Genomic DNA, 12,421 nt, shown 5'->3' with positions numbered 1-12,421 from the left:
TTTCATGAGCTGTATGCCAAAATCATCAGTATTAAAACAATAAAAGACCTGAAATATGTCAGTTGGTGTGCAATGAATCTAAAATATATGAAAGTTTAATTTTTTATCATTACATTATGGAAAATAATGAACTTTATCACAATATGCAATTTTTTTGAGAAGGACCTGTACAACATATATTAGGACAGATGCCAGAAATCATGTTATATGAATGATAGGGCAATTCCGGTGTACTGTACAGAGGAAAAAGAATTCTACATTGGAGCAACATGCACAGTTATGGATAGGCAGCTAAAGCTGACATATGAAGGCAAAGATCAGTTTCTATACCCCATTAGATCAGCTTTACTTGCCTGGCCACAACTCAGTCTGGGTTGTGTCAAATTTCCTTGTTCTTTTTCCTGAACAACATGAACAGCATGTAGTACCTTGAACAATAAGGCTATGGGGTCCATCTACATCAAACTTGACTTTTAGGCATATATATGAATCCAGGTCACAACCCCCCACCCCCCACTCTTTTAAGTAAATTAACTTATATAAATGTGCTTGTTTAGTTTTTTTTGTTTACTTTTGTTTTGTGAACTAAGCGCATGACATCTGAAATAAAAATGCAACAAAACATATGTGCATATATAGATACATACCTAGGTTTAATAGGTTCTCATCAGATGTCCACGCAATAAACTCTGGTTCTGCCATCATGTCTTTAAAGCGCTTTTGTAGTCCCTCTAGGGCTGCATCCACCAAAGGTTTGCAGTACCTGTAATTAGAAGTGGGGGAGAGAAACTGATACAGTACAATATCACAACATTTACAGCGTGCATTTATACTGAGACAATGACAATAACAAGCATCCCAATACTAAATTGTTAAATATGATTTGACGGTCTTACATCTATTGTGTTCTTGGTCAATATGTGTTCATAAAGGCTTCTTTTTAATCATTTTACTAGTGGCACACATTAACTTCCTACACGTATGCTATATGAAGTTTTAAGGGAGTTGAATTGTGTATGATAAGGAATACACCTTAATAACATGGGGGGGAAAGAATCTCTACCTGGAATTTATGTGGATTCGTTCAAGCTTATTGATGAGGAGCGTCACAGTTGGCAGAAGCCATCCCATCTGAACATCCGTCTCAGCTTGAAGGATGTTGAGGGCTTTGGCGAGAGGACCCATGGTTTTGGCAAAATCCTCCAGAACGGAAATTTCAACTGAACTCAACCTAACAAACATAAAGAACACTTAAGTCTTGTGTGTGTGTGTATGTGTGTCTGTGAGAGATAGAGTGTGTGTTTGTGTGTGTGTGTGAGAGTGTGTGTGTCTGTCTGTTTGTCTGTGTGTGTGTGTGTGTGTGTGTGTGTGTGTGTGTGTGTGTGTGTGTGTGTGTGTGTGTGTGTGTGTGTGTGTGTGTGTGTGTGTGTGTGAGAGTGTGTGTGTGTGTGTGTATGTGTGTCTGTCTGTCTGTCTGTCTGTGAGAGAGAGTGTGTGTGTGTGTGTGTGTGTGTGTGTGTGTGTGTGTGTGTCTGTCTGTCTGTCTGTCTGTCTTTGTGTGTGTGTGTGTGTGTGTGTGTGTGTGTGTGTGTGTGTGTGTGTGTCTGTCTGTCTGTCTGTCTGTCTGTCTTTGTGTGTGTGTGTGTGTGTGTGTGTGTGTGTGTGTCTGTCTGTCTGTCTGTCTGTCTGTCTTTGTGTGTGTGTGTGTGTGTGTGTGTGTGTGTGTGTGTGTGTGTGTGTGTGTGTGTGTGTGTGTGTGTGTGTGTGTGTGTGTGTGTGTGTGTGTGTGAGATGAGTGGTGATGATGCTCGGACTATAATTGTCCTCCATTTCCCCTTACTTAAAGCAACTGAATAGTTAAGCAATATTTTCGAATATTACATATTGGAATGAAAGGTATATTTAAAAAAAGTTACACTTACATTGGCAACTTCAGTGCAGTGCATACAGTTCTCAGGGCCCCTTCTCCTTCATCTTTGATTATTCTCACGATTCTTTCAACAGAGAGAAATAATGAGTTCCATCGTGTGTCGTTTGGCCGGATCCGTTGTATTTTGCATGTTTCCTCTATGATGTCTGAAGCAGTGGAGGATCGAGATGTCTTGTTCCATAAGCCACTGCATTTCGCAAAAGCTGATCGTGACAGTCTTTTATAGGAGTCATTGGAATTGGCCTTGGCTGCATCAACTGTGGCAACAAGGTTTAATAGATGACATGCTTTGGAAGCTGAAATTGTAAGCCATCATCTTCCATTAGGATCGGTTTTACCTCAATGAAGTCAACATCAATACCTTCCTCTTCCTGTTCATCATCATCACTTCAAGCATGCTCTTCAGTCTCACTGGAGGCACGGTTATTGTTCTCATCTTGTTGTTGTTCTCCATATTCTCTAATGCCTTTATGAAATTGGACCCATTGTCTGTGGTGGTTCTAGCTATTTTTTTCTCTATGCCAAATTCTGAATGGATGTCATTCAATGCACTGCCCAACACATCAAAAGTGTGTGGCCCTTTAATCCGCCGGCAAGCAAGTGCCACAGAGCACCTCTTCAATGAATCTCGATCCACCCAGTGGGTAGTGATCCCGAGAATCCTCTCCTTTTTGCACTCCAACAGTCAGTCGTTGTGGCAATGAATTCAATGGAGGACATTGCTCGTTTAATATTTCTCTTTATTTCTTGGGCACCCTCTTCTTTTTTTTGGCGCAATGTAGTTCTGGACATCACACGTGAATTAGGCTGTAGCTCTTTGCACTAAAGCATTAAACACAGGCTGTTCTACCACAGTAAAAGGTTGAAGACCCTGAATTACAAAATCTATGACTACGTTGTCTACCTTTGTTTGATTCACAATCTTCGTTTCTCCTAATTTCAGTTGTCCGGAAGTGGAGGGAACTGGGTTTTCAGCTTTTCTTTTTCGAGGGGCTGTCAGGGCATTGTATCTTTTTTTTTTTTTGCATGTACAGTAGGCTGCGGAAAGGCTGAGTAACTAGCTAGCCTACATCAATCGCAGGCTACTGTTCAAGTAGCTACCAATCAATCATACCTTGCATGTAAACCTAGTCAATTAGAAGCTTAAATGCCTAAAAGCATTTTCATCATTTTACATTGAATTTCTTTGAATTAGATTGAAGAACATTGAACACACTACACATTCTATGAATGAGCTTGACAAGTAAATGGCATTTTTAAGGGGTAACGTTAGGCTATTTCTAGCCAAGTGCCTTGGTGTTAATGAGCTTTGATAATGTTACTAGTCTGCAGTTTCCTAGCTTAACCTTGCACAATGCAACTGATGTCCTCGTTTATTATTAACACAACGTATGAGCGTATTATAATCCAGTTTGGATAAAACGACAGGTATAATTAATTCCACAGTCAAACTGAAAATTACTTACATCTATGTGTTTCTTTAGATTGGACGGCGAATTCTTGAAGGAAGAAATCGTATGCTTCTGAGGCAGACAGAGAAGGCCCTTAAAAATGAACGATTCGGTCTTCCTTTACACTACTTCAAATATAGTTATCTTAAATATGGCCATGGGTGCTCAATTTCAATGTCTGGCGCTTCTTCCATTATTGCGTTGGCTATAAACGTGACAGCAAAAAAATTCGGCAAATTAATAGACAGTAAAGCGCAGGCGCAGCCAGCAGCAGCACCCAAACTGCACCCAAACACGATGTGTTCTGATTGGTACACTTGCGGAGCACGTGCACTTATTTGGACCTACCACTGGTCACGCATGTATGTCGTGGAAAGCTACGTAGAAAGAAACGACAGGTTTTAGGAAAGTAGTGGAGTAAAAAGTAAGGTTTTCCACTTTGAAATGTAGTTGAGTCAAAATATAAAGTCTCACAAAACAATGATACTCAAGTAAAGTACAGATACGCTAAAAAGTTACTTAAGTACAGTAATGAATTACTTGTACTTCGTTACTGTCCTCCACTGTGCATAGATTAGGTCAGCCGGAACCAGGAACACTTCCTATAACACCTAGTGTACTCGCTACATCATAAAAAGAATGGCATCTAAGCTAATTTTAGTATTTTCTGTTCCGAGGTTAACTGTAATCAGCCGGACCCGGGCCTGTCCAGATCGGATGGTGGACTTGCGCCTAGATACGACCTCAATGCATCCCTGAAGTGCCAGCAGAGCTTGTGTCAACTAGACTCTACTAGATGAACTGCATTATATAATGTTCCGATCCAATCTGACTTCTGACCTGTAATGCTGCCTGAATCATAATCATACACAGTTCGTTCATTGGCCAGAGGAAAACTGCCCCCCAATTATGCCTGGTTTCTCCCAAGTTTTTTTTTTTTTCCATTCTGTCACCTGATGGAGTCAGGGGAATTTGGCTTGCGTAGTTGAGGACATTTAATTTTATATTTAACAATATTATTACAACATTATTTTCCTGTTATCTCTGTAAAGCTGCTTTGTCTGTATTGTAAAACGCGCTATATAAATAAAGGTGACTTGAAGACTACTAATACCAAAAACTGACACAATGGAAGGCCAACAAAGAAAAAAGAGAAAAAGAAGACAGCAAATTTAAGGGCAGTAGAGTTTAAATTATGATTGAAAAGTAGTAGTCGACGCAAGATATACGCTACATAAGTTATATAAAGAGGAACATAATATTCCTAATGAATGTCTTATGGCTTATGACAAAGAGGAATCAGTTCTCCTATTTAGATGGTGAAAAAAGGGGACCATGTTTGTTTGAAAGAATCAATATTATGTGCAAATGCAGTTAATTGGTACAAGTTTGAGTGTACTAATAAAAAGTTGAGCCAATGATTTGTGGAGAGCTCTGTTCTGTCTTTCCAATTAATTAGAATATGTTTCTTTGCTCTGGACAATGATCGGTAACACTTTATATTACGACCCGCAAACAACTGCGTAAGCACACCGAAATTACGGTGTACTTTTCTGTAATTATAGTGTACTTCCGTGTAGGTATAAGGAAACAATATGTTAAGTTATGGGTAATAAAGGGGTAACAAGCAGATATACAACCTGCAAAGAACTTCGTAAGTAAACCGAAATTACGGTGTACGTTTCTGTAATTATAGTGTACCTCCGTGTAGGTATAAGGGAACAATATGTTAAGTTTTGGGTAATAAAGGGGTACAACTAGATATACAAGCAAATTATTTATAATTTAATTATTTTAAAACGAACAGGTACCTATTCTGTTAATATATTCCAGGCAAAAATTGTATGTCTGTTGTATATAAAAGTTTATCACATTTCTGGCAAAATATTCTTGTGCAATGAAGTTAGAGGTTAATTTTGACATCTGTGGGTTGTAAATTAAACGTGTATATATATATTATATATATATATATATATGGCTGTATGTATGCACAGTATGATAAAAATTGAATTTATTGGCTTTTCTTACTAAACTACTTAACGTTAAGCCAAGAAAAAAAAATAGTTTCTGCTATGATTTTAGTTTAGAACGTACCATGTAGTACTTAGTACTTACCTCATCACATTGTATTGCAATGACACTTAAATGTCAGGGCAAATATACTGTGTAATTAAAACGTTTTTTTGTTTTGTTTTAGTAGAGTACCTTTCTCTGTAATTACTGTGCAAATAGTGTTGTTTCGTATTGTTACATAGTAAGTAGTGTTTGTTACCCGTTTCAACCGTGTATTTACAGGGTAAGTGTAACTCATGCGGGCTGTAAATTAAAGTGGCGCTTGTTACCCCCTTGTTCTGTGTAATTACAGGGTAAGTGCAGTAAATATACAATAAAGGATCCCATTTAATTTCTGACTTTTATTTTACAAAAAAAATTCAAAACAAAATTTCAAAGTATTTGCCCTGTAACTACACAGAACAAGGGGGTAACAAGCGCCACTTTATTTTACAACCCGCAGGAGTCACACTTACCCTGTAAATACACAGTTGAAACGTGTAACAAACACTACTTACTATGTAACAATACGAAACAACACTATTTGCACAATAATTACAGAGAAAGGCACTCTTATTAAGAAAACAAAACAAAAAAACGTTTTAATTACACAGTATATTTGCCCTGACATTTAAGTGTCATTGCAATACAATGTTTAATTTACAACCCACAGATGTCAAAATTACCTTGTAACTACATTGCACAAGAACATATTTTGCCAGAAATGTGATAAAAATAGTACAACAGATGTAAAATCTTTGCCTGGAATATATTAACAGAATAGGTACCTGTTAGTTTTAAAATAATTACATTATAAATAATTTGCTTGCATATCTGGTTTTACCCCTTTATTACCCAAAACTTAACATATTGTTCCCTTATACCTTGACGGAGGTACACTATAATTACAGAAACGTACACCGTAATTTCCGTTTACTTACGCAGTTCTTTGCAGGTTGTATATCTGCTTGTTACCCCTTTATTACCCAAAACGTCTACGGTTACGTATGTAACCCTCGTTCCCTGAGTAGGGAACGGAGACGTTACGTCGGATGACGACGAATGGGGTTTCGCTTAGAACACCTATCGACTTCGAGTATTACAAAACGAGCCAATGGCAAAGAAATGCCATGGGTCTGCGGAATTCGCATAGCGTATCTCCGCCTTACCTCGTGGGTATAAAAGGAGGACGCCAGCAACATGCAGATATGTTTCTTCGCTGAGGAGCCAAGACTGAGCTCAGGCGATCCCCGCGGTACAGCGGAAAGTGGCAGGCAGACGTAACGTCTCCGTTCCCTACTCAGGGAACGAGGGTTACATACGTAACCGTAGACGTTCCCTTTCGTTGTCACTCCGAGTTACGTCGGATGACGACGAATGGGGTTACCAGTCTAATCACGCCACCTTCTCAGCTGTCTTCCAGTGCCCTGCGTAAATCGAGATCCCTGTCAGCCTGGACAAAGGACTCCATTTATCACAGGAATACCAAAGTACACTGGGAAGCATATCCCAAGCTTAGGGGAAGTATGCAATTAATGCCAACCCAGAGGGGGGGGGGGGGGACTTAGAGAATACACATATGACCCGAAGGAAGCATATGGAAAACACTGGGGTGTCCAGCCGCAGGTGGAATATTTCAACCCCAGGGGTGGCAAGGTGGCTTGCCAAGGGAAAGACACATGCTCAGAGAGGCTTACAGTGGAAATACACATGTGGGGGTCGCTCAGAGGAGGGACCATGCACACGGGAGGCACCTAGCCGACGCGCAGGCAATAGACACTGGCGCCGACGTCAGGAGTGCTGGAGGAGCTCAGGGCTTTCGGGAAAGCTCACCTGAGGAAAATATCGCACGTATCCAGTCCGTGGAGTGGAATGGCGAGCAAGCGAAGACACCTGAGCGGGTCCGGTACTAGCTGGTTGAAGCGAGTACACGAGAGGACACAGGCTCCACTCGGAGATTATAGAATCTGGCGAATGTGTTAGGTGTCGCCCAGCCTGCAGCTCTGCAGATGTCTGTTAGCGAGGCGCCATGCGCTAGAGCCCAAGAGGACGCCACACTCCGGGTGGAGTGGGCAGTCACACCAAGGGGGCACGGTCGACCTTGCTGCTGGTATGCCAAAGCAATGGTGTCCACTATCCAGTGAGACAACCTTTGCTTGGAGAGAGCCTTTCCCTTCAGCTTCCCACCATAACAGACAAAGAGCTGGTCTGAGGTCCTGAAACACTGTGTTCTGTCTACATAGGCGCGGAGAGCGCGTACTGGACAGAGCAGTGCCAAGGCTGGGTCTGCCTCCTCCGAGGGCAGCGCTTGCAGGTTCACCACCTGGTCCCGAAAGGGAGTGGTAGGAACCTTGGGCATGTATCCAGGCCGGGGTCTCAGGATCACGTGAGAGGAAGCCGGCCCAAATTCCAGGCACGCTTCGTCAACGGAGAATGGGTGCAGGTCCCCAACCCTCTTGATGGAGGCCAGTGCAACCAGGAGCGCTGTCTTCATAGACAGGAACTTAAGCTCGACTGATTGCAGGGGCTCAAAGGGAGCACTCTTCAGGGCAGTTAGAACCACTGAGAGGTCCCAAGAGGGAACGAGAGGAGGACGAGGAGGATTTAGTCTCCTCGCTCCTCTCAGGAACCTGATGACCAGGTCGTGCTTCCCCACCGACTTACCTTCGATGAGGTCATGATGTGCGGCAATGCCGGCAACATAGACCTTCAGGGTGGAGGGAGACAGCCTTCGCCCCAGCCCCTGTTGAAGGAAGGAAAGCACAACACTGATCGAGCATCTCCGGGGGTCTTCTCGGTGAGAAGAGCACCAGTTGACGAAGAGGTTCCACTTCAATGCATAGACGTGTCTCGTGGATGACGCTCTAGCGGAAGTGATGGTAGCCACCACCGCTGGTGGTAGGGTACTCAAACCTGCCTCGTCCCATCCAGGAGCCACACGTGGAGGTTCCAAAGATCGGGACGAGGGTGCCATAGGATGCCCCGTCCCTGAGAAAGAAGGTTCTTCCTCAGAGGGATCGGCCAGGGAGGTGCTGTCGCGAGGAGTACTAGTTCGGGGAACCAGGTCCGGTTGGGCCAGTAAGGGGCAACCAGAATGACCTGCTCCTCGTCCTCCCTCACTGGGGGAAACGCATACTTGCGGCCCTGCGGCCAGCTGTGCGCCAGAGCATCCGTGCCGAGCGTGCCCTCTGTCAGGGAATAAAACTGGGCGCAATGGGTCGAGTCGTGAGAGGCAAACAGATCTATCTGCGCGTCCCCGAACTGGTCCCAAATCAGCTGAACCGACTGGGGATGGAGTCGCCATTCTCCAGGGAGTGGCTGAAGCCGTGAGAGCTCGTCGGCTGCACAGTTCAGGGCTCCGGGAATGAAGATGGCTCGAAGCGACCTCAGATGCTTCTGACTCCATAAGAGGAGGTGGCGGGCGAGTTGCGACATACGGCGCGAGCGTAGACCACCTTGATGGTTGATATACGCTACTGTGGCGGTATTGTCTGATCGGACTAGTACGTGTTGACCCCAGGGCAACGCCCGGAAGCGGTGCAGGGCAAGGCGTACTGCCAGCAACTAGAGGCAATAGACATGCCATACTGCTCAACACTACATGCGAGAATCACTGAGCTTCAGGAGCAACCTTGCTCAACACCTGGGTGTGATAAATCTCACAGAATTTTTCAGGAGCATTTCTGCTCAACATGAGAGTGTGACAGCATGTCCATTGCGCATGGCGCCCCAGCCGGTGGAGGCATCTGTTGAGACAACAACATGCCGGGAAGCTCGTTCCAGGGGCACTCGGGCCCGTAGAAAACTGAGGTTCGACCACGGGGTGAGTACTGACGGCAGGTCGGAGTAACTGGTACTCGGAGGGTGCCGTGTTGCCATGCCCACCTCGGGACTCGGTCGCGAAGCCAAAGCTGAAGCGGTCTCATATAAAGCAATCTGAGCGGCGTACTGCGGCTGCAGATGCCATATGCCCCAGGAGCCTCTGAAAAAACTTCAGTTGAACCGCACTCTTGCGCTTGATAGTCTCAGGCAAGTCAGCAATGGCTGAGTGGAGAAGGCGACCAAGTCTATACCGAGAAAAGAGATCCTCTGCACGGGGCAAAGTTTACTCCTTCCCCAGTTGACCCGAAGGCCCAGACGAGCTAGGTGCCGGAGCACTGGGTCCCTGTATTCGCAAACCTGGTCTCAGGAGTGAGCTTAAGACAGCCAGTCACCGAGATAGTTCAGGATGCGAACCCCGTGTTCCCATGGAGGAACAAGGGCTGCCTGAACAACCCCTGTGAAGGCGCGAGGAGACAGGGCTAGCCCGAATGGGAGAACAGCGTACTGATATGCGCGTGCCCTGACAGCAAACCGTAGGTATGGTCTGAGTCTAAGGAGAACGAAGACATAAAAGTAGGCGTCCTTCGGGTCGATCGCTGCAAACCAATCCTGTGGCCGCACACATCCAGAAATGCGTTTGGCCAGGAGCATCTTGAACGGCAGCCTGTGAAGGGAGCGGTTCAGATGCGTAGGTCCAGGATTGGCCGTGACCCACCAGACTTCTCCGGGACAATGAGGTAGGGGCTGTAAACCCGGACCTCATTTCGGCTGGAGGAACAGTCTCAATCGCACCCATCGCCAGTAGGGTAGCAACCTCCGCTCTCATGATAGGGGCATAGCCACCGACCAAAGTGAAGCAGACTCCCCTGAAGTGGGGAGGAGACCGTGCGAACTGAATCGCAAGCCGAGCCGATGGTTCGCGCGACCCAGCGGAACAGAAGGGAAGCTCTAGGCAGGCTCCCAACTGTACCAACGGCGTCAAGAACCACAGATGTCCCCCCGGTGGTGCAGCGAAGCGGAATGACCGGCCCAGACGTGGACGGCATAGCGGCCCGGTGTGGGGGCAAGGTCATAACCGCACCCTGACAGAGGAGCCCAGGGAAGGACCACCGTTCCACGGGGGCCTGCTCTGTCAGGGGTCTGGCGACAGAGGGGGACAGGGGCGAAGCGGTCCGTGGACGGCACGCCGTGTCAACCGCCTCTGGAACAGAGGGGGACGAGGAGAGCACGGCTTGTGGGCGGCGAGAGAGTCAGTTCTTTCTGAATAAGGATTCTTCGCCAGCCCTCCACCGGGGAAAGGAGTGGCCCTGCTACCAACTCCTGGAAGAACTGAGTCTCATCTCTGTGCAGCCCATCTCAAAAGTGCCGCTAACCCGGCGTTTAGCGGGGGGCGGGGCTTGAGAAGGCTGTGGCGTCCCACCTACGGTCTTCCAGAGCCAGGCCCGGGTGTATGGGCGGGGTTGGAACCGTAGGAGGGTGCCTTCGGCGGTGGGCAGACTGAGGGATCTGAGCGGACGGCGGGGCCGTCGGGCAGAATAACCTCAATCTGCTCATGGGCGGTTGAGAACTGTAGGGCATAAGCACTCAACCGCACCGCCGAAGAGGCCGACTTGGGAGATGGGGGTGTCGAGCAGACGGGTCCACCCGACATTGTGCACATCAGACCGGTCAGCCCCAGAATGGTGAACATCACCTGACTCCGAGAGCGTACGGCCACTTTCGTCGCTCGGAGAGCAAGGTCAGTGGCGGCGCGCAGCTCACTGAAGAGCCTCGGGTCAGTCCCGCCCTCCTGCATGTCCATGAGCATCTGGGTCAGGTAGACCAGCAGAACGGTCATGGGATGCAGTGAGGCGGCTGCCTGTCCTGTGGCACTATAGGATTTCGCCACAGATTAGTGTAGACGAAAAGAACTACAGGCTTAGGACGGGTGCTTAGGATTGCGCCGGGAAGCACTCTGAGGACACAGTAGCATGGCAACAGAGCGTTCAACCGGGGGGACCCCAGTGTACCCATGGGCAGCGGCCCCTGAGGGGAGGAAAGGCGGATGAGACCAACGAGCGGACCCGTGGTCTCATCATGCACGTCCGGGAGGAAAGATATTGGGGTTTGCCGTGGACGCGGGTCGGCGGCCTCACCCAAAAACCAATCGTCCGGGGAAAGCATGGCCGTCATCTCCGGATCAGACTCAGGCACAACCGTATGCACACCAGAGGGTGGCAGCTGTGACGAGTCGTCATTTCCAGAAGAATCAAGCCCACCTAGTGATGCTGCTACAGACACAGCATCATCCTCTGTAGCTTCAAATGAAAACACACGGGCCACCCCTTTTTTTTTTTTTTTGGGGTAGACTCGTGGAATCATCAGTTCGCTAGCGGGCACCATCATTAAAGAGGGGGGCTGGGGTCGCGGACACAGAGTTGGCGCCTTGTTCCAGACCAACACCCTCAGGTCACCCTGGCCACCAGCCGAAGATCGGGGGGTGGATGAGGGGACTTTCACTCTTGCGAGTTCACCGAGTCTCGACCTATATATGACGCGATGATCACATTCCCAGAGAGAACATGAGTCATCCACGAGCGCTGTTCAAGCATGATCAAAGCCCAACACACTAGACAGCGCTCGTGCCCATCAGAGTCCGATACCAGTCCGCTGCAACCAGAAATGCACGGGCGAGCCGTCTTTAAAAAGACGTGCCGCGTGCGAGCTCTTTTAAGAGAGGAGAAAAAAACTCCGCGATGTTGAAGCACACAGGGAGACACACACACACTGGCAGATCACTGCACAGATCAGCAGGCACTGTGAGCTCGCTGCAGATCGCCGTCACACCAACATCGGAGAGAGAAGCTCGTCTCGTAGAGCGAAGTCAGAGATGACTGTGGAGTGAAGAAATATTCTTGGCTCTGAAGCGAAAACATATCTGCATGTTGCTGGCGTCCTCCTTTTATACCCACGAGGTAAGGCGGAGATACGCTATGCAAATTCCGCAGACCCATGGCATTTCTTTGCCATTGGCTCGGTTTGTAATACTCGAAGTCGATAGGTGTTCTAAGCGAAACCCCATTCGTCGTCATCCGACGTAACTCGGAGTGACAACGAAAGGGAACTTAACATATTGTTTCCTTATACCTACACATAAGTACACTATAATTACAGAAACGTACACCGT

At 47.0% G+C, this 12,421-nt stretch overlaps 1 long non-coding RNA gene across 1 annotated transcript in view; it reads right to left on the bottom strand.

Annotated features, from left to right (window-relative positions):
- LOC143715418 (uncharacterized) overlaps positions 1-2,436 on the bottom strand; it is a 53,266-nt gene extending 50,830 nt beyond the window's left edge. The window contains exons 1-3 of the long non-coding RNA XR_013195747.1: positions 1,923-2,436; positions 1,064-1,231; positions 648-763 (exon numbers count right to left, since the gene is read on the bottom strand). This is a non-coding gene — a long non-coding RNA (uncharacterized LOC143715418). The remainder of the gene's footprint in view (positions 1-647; positions 764-1,063; positions 1,232-1,922) is intronic.
- Between the last annotated feature and the right edge of the window lie 9,985 nt (positions 2,437-12,421).

Source organism: Siphateles boraxobius, unplaced genomic scaffold, assembly GCF_051911475.1.
Source record: "Siphateles boraxobius isolate OS27281-9 unplaced genomic scaffold, OSU_SipBor_1 12, whole genome shotgun sequence".
NCBI lineage: Eukaryota > Metazoa > Chordata > Actinopteri > Cypriniformes > Leuciscidae > Siphateles > Siphateles boraxobius.
This window is presented reverse-complemented; position numbering and strand designations above follow the sequence as displayed.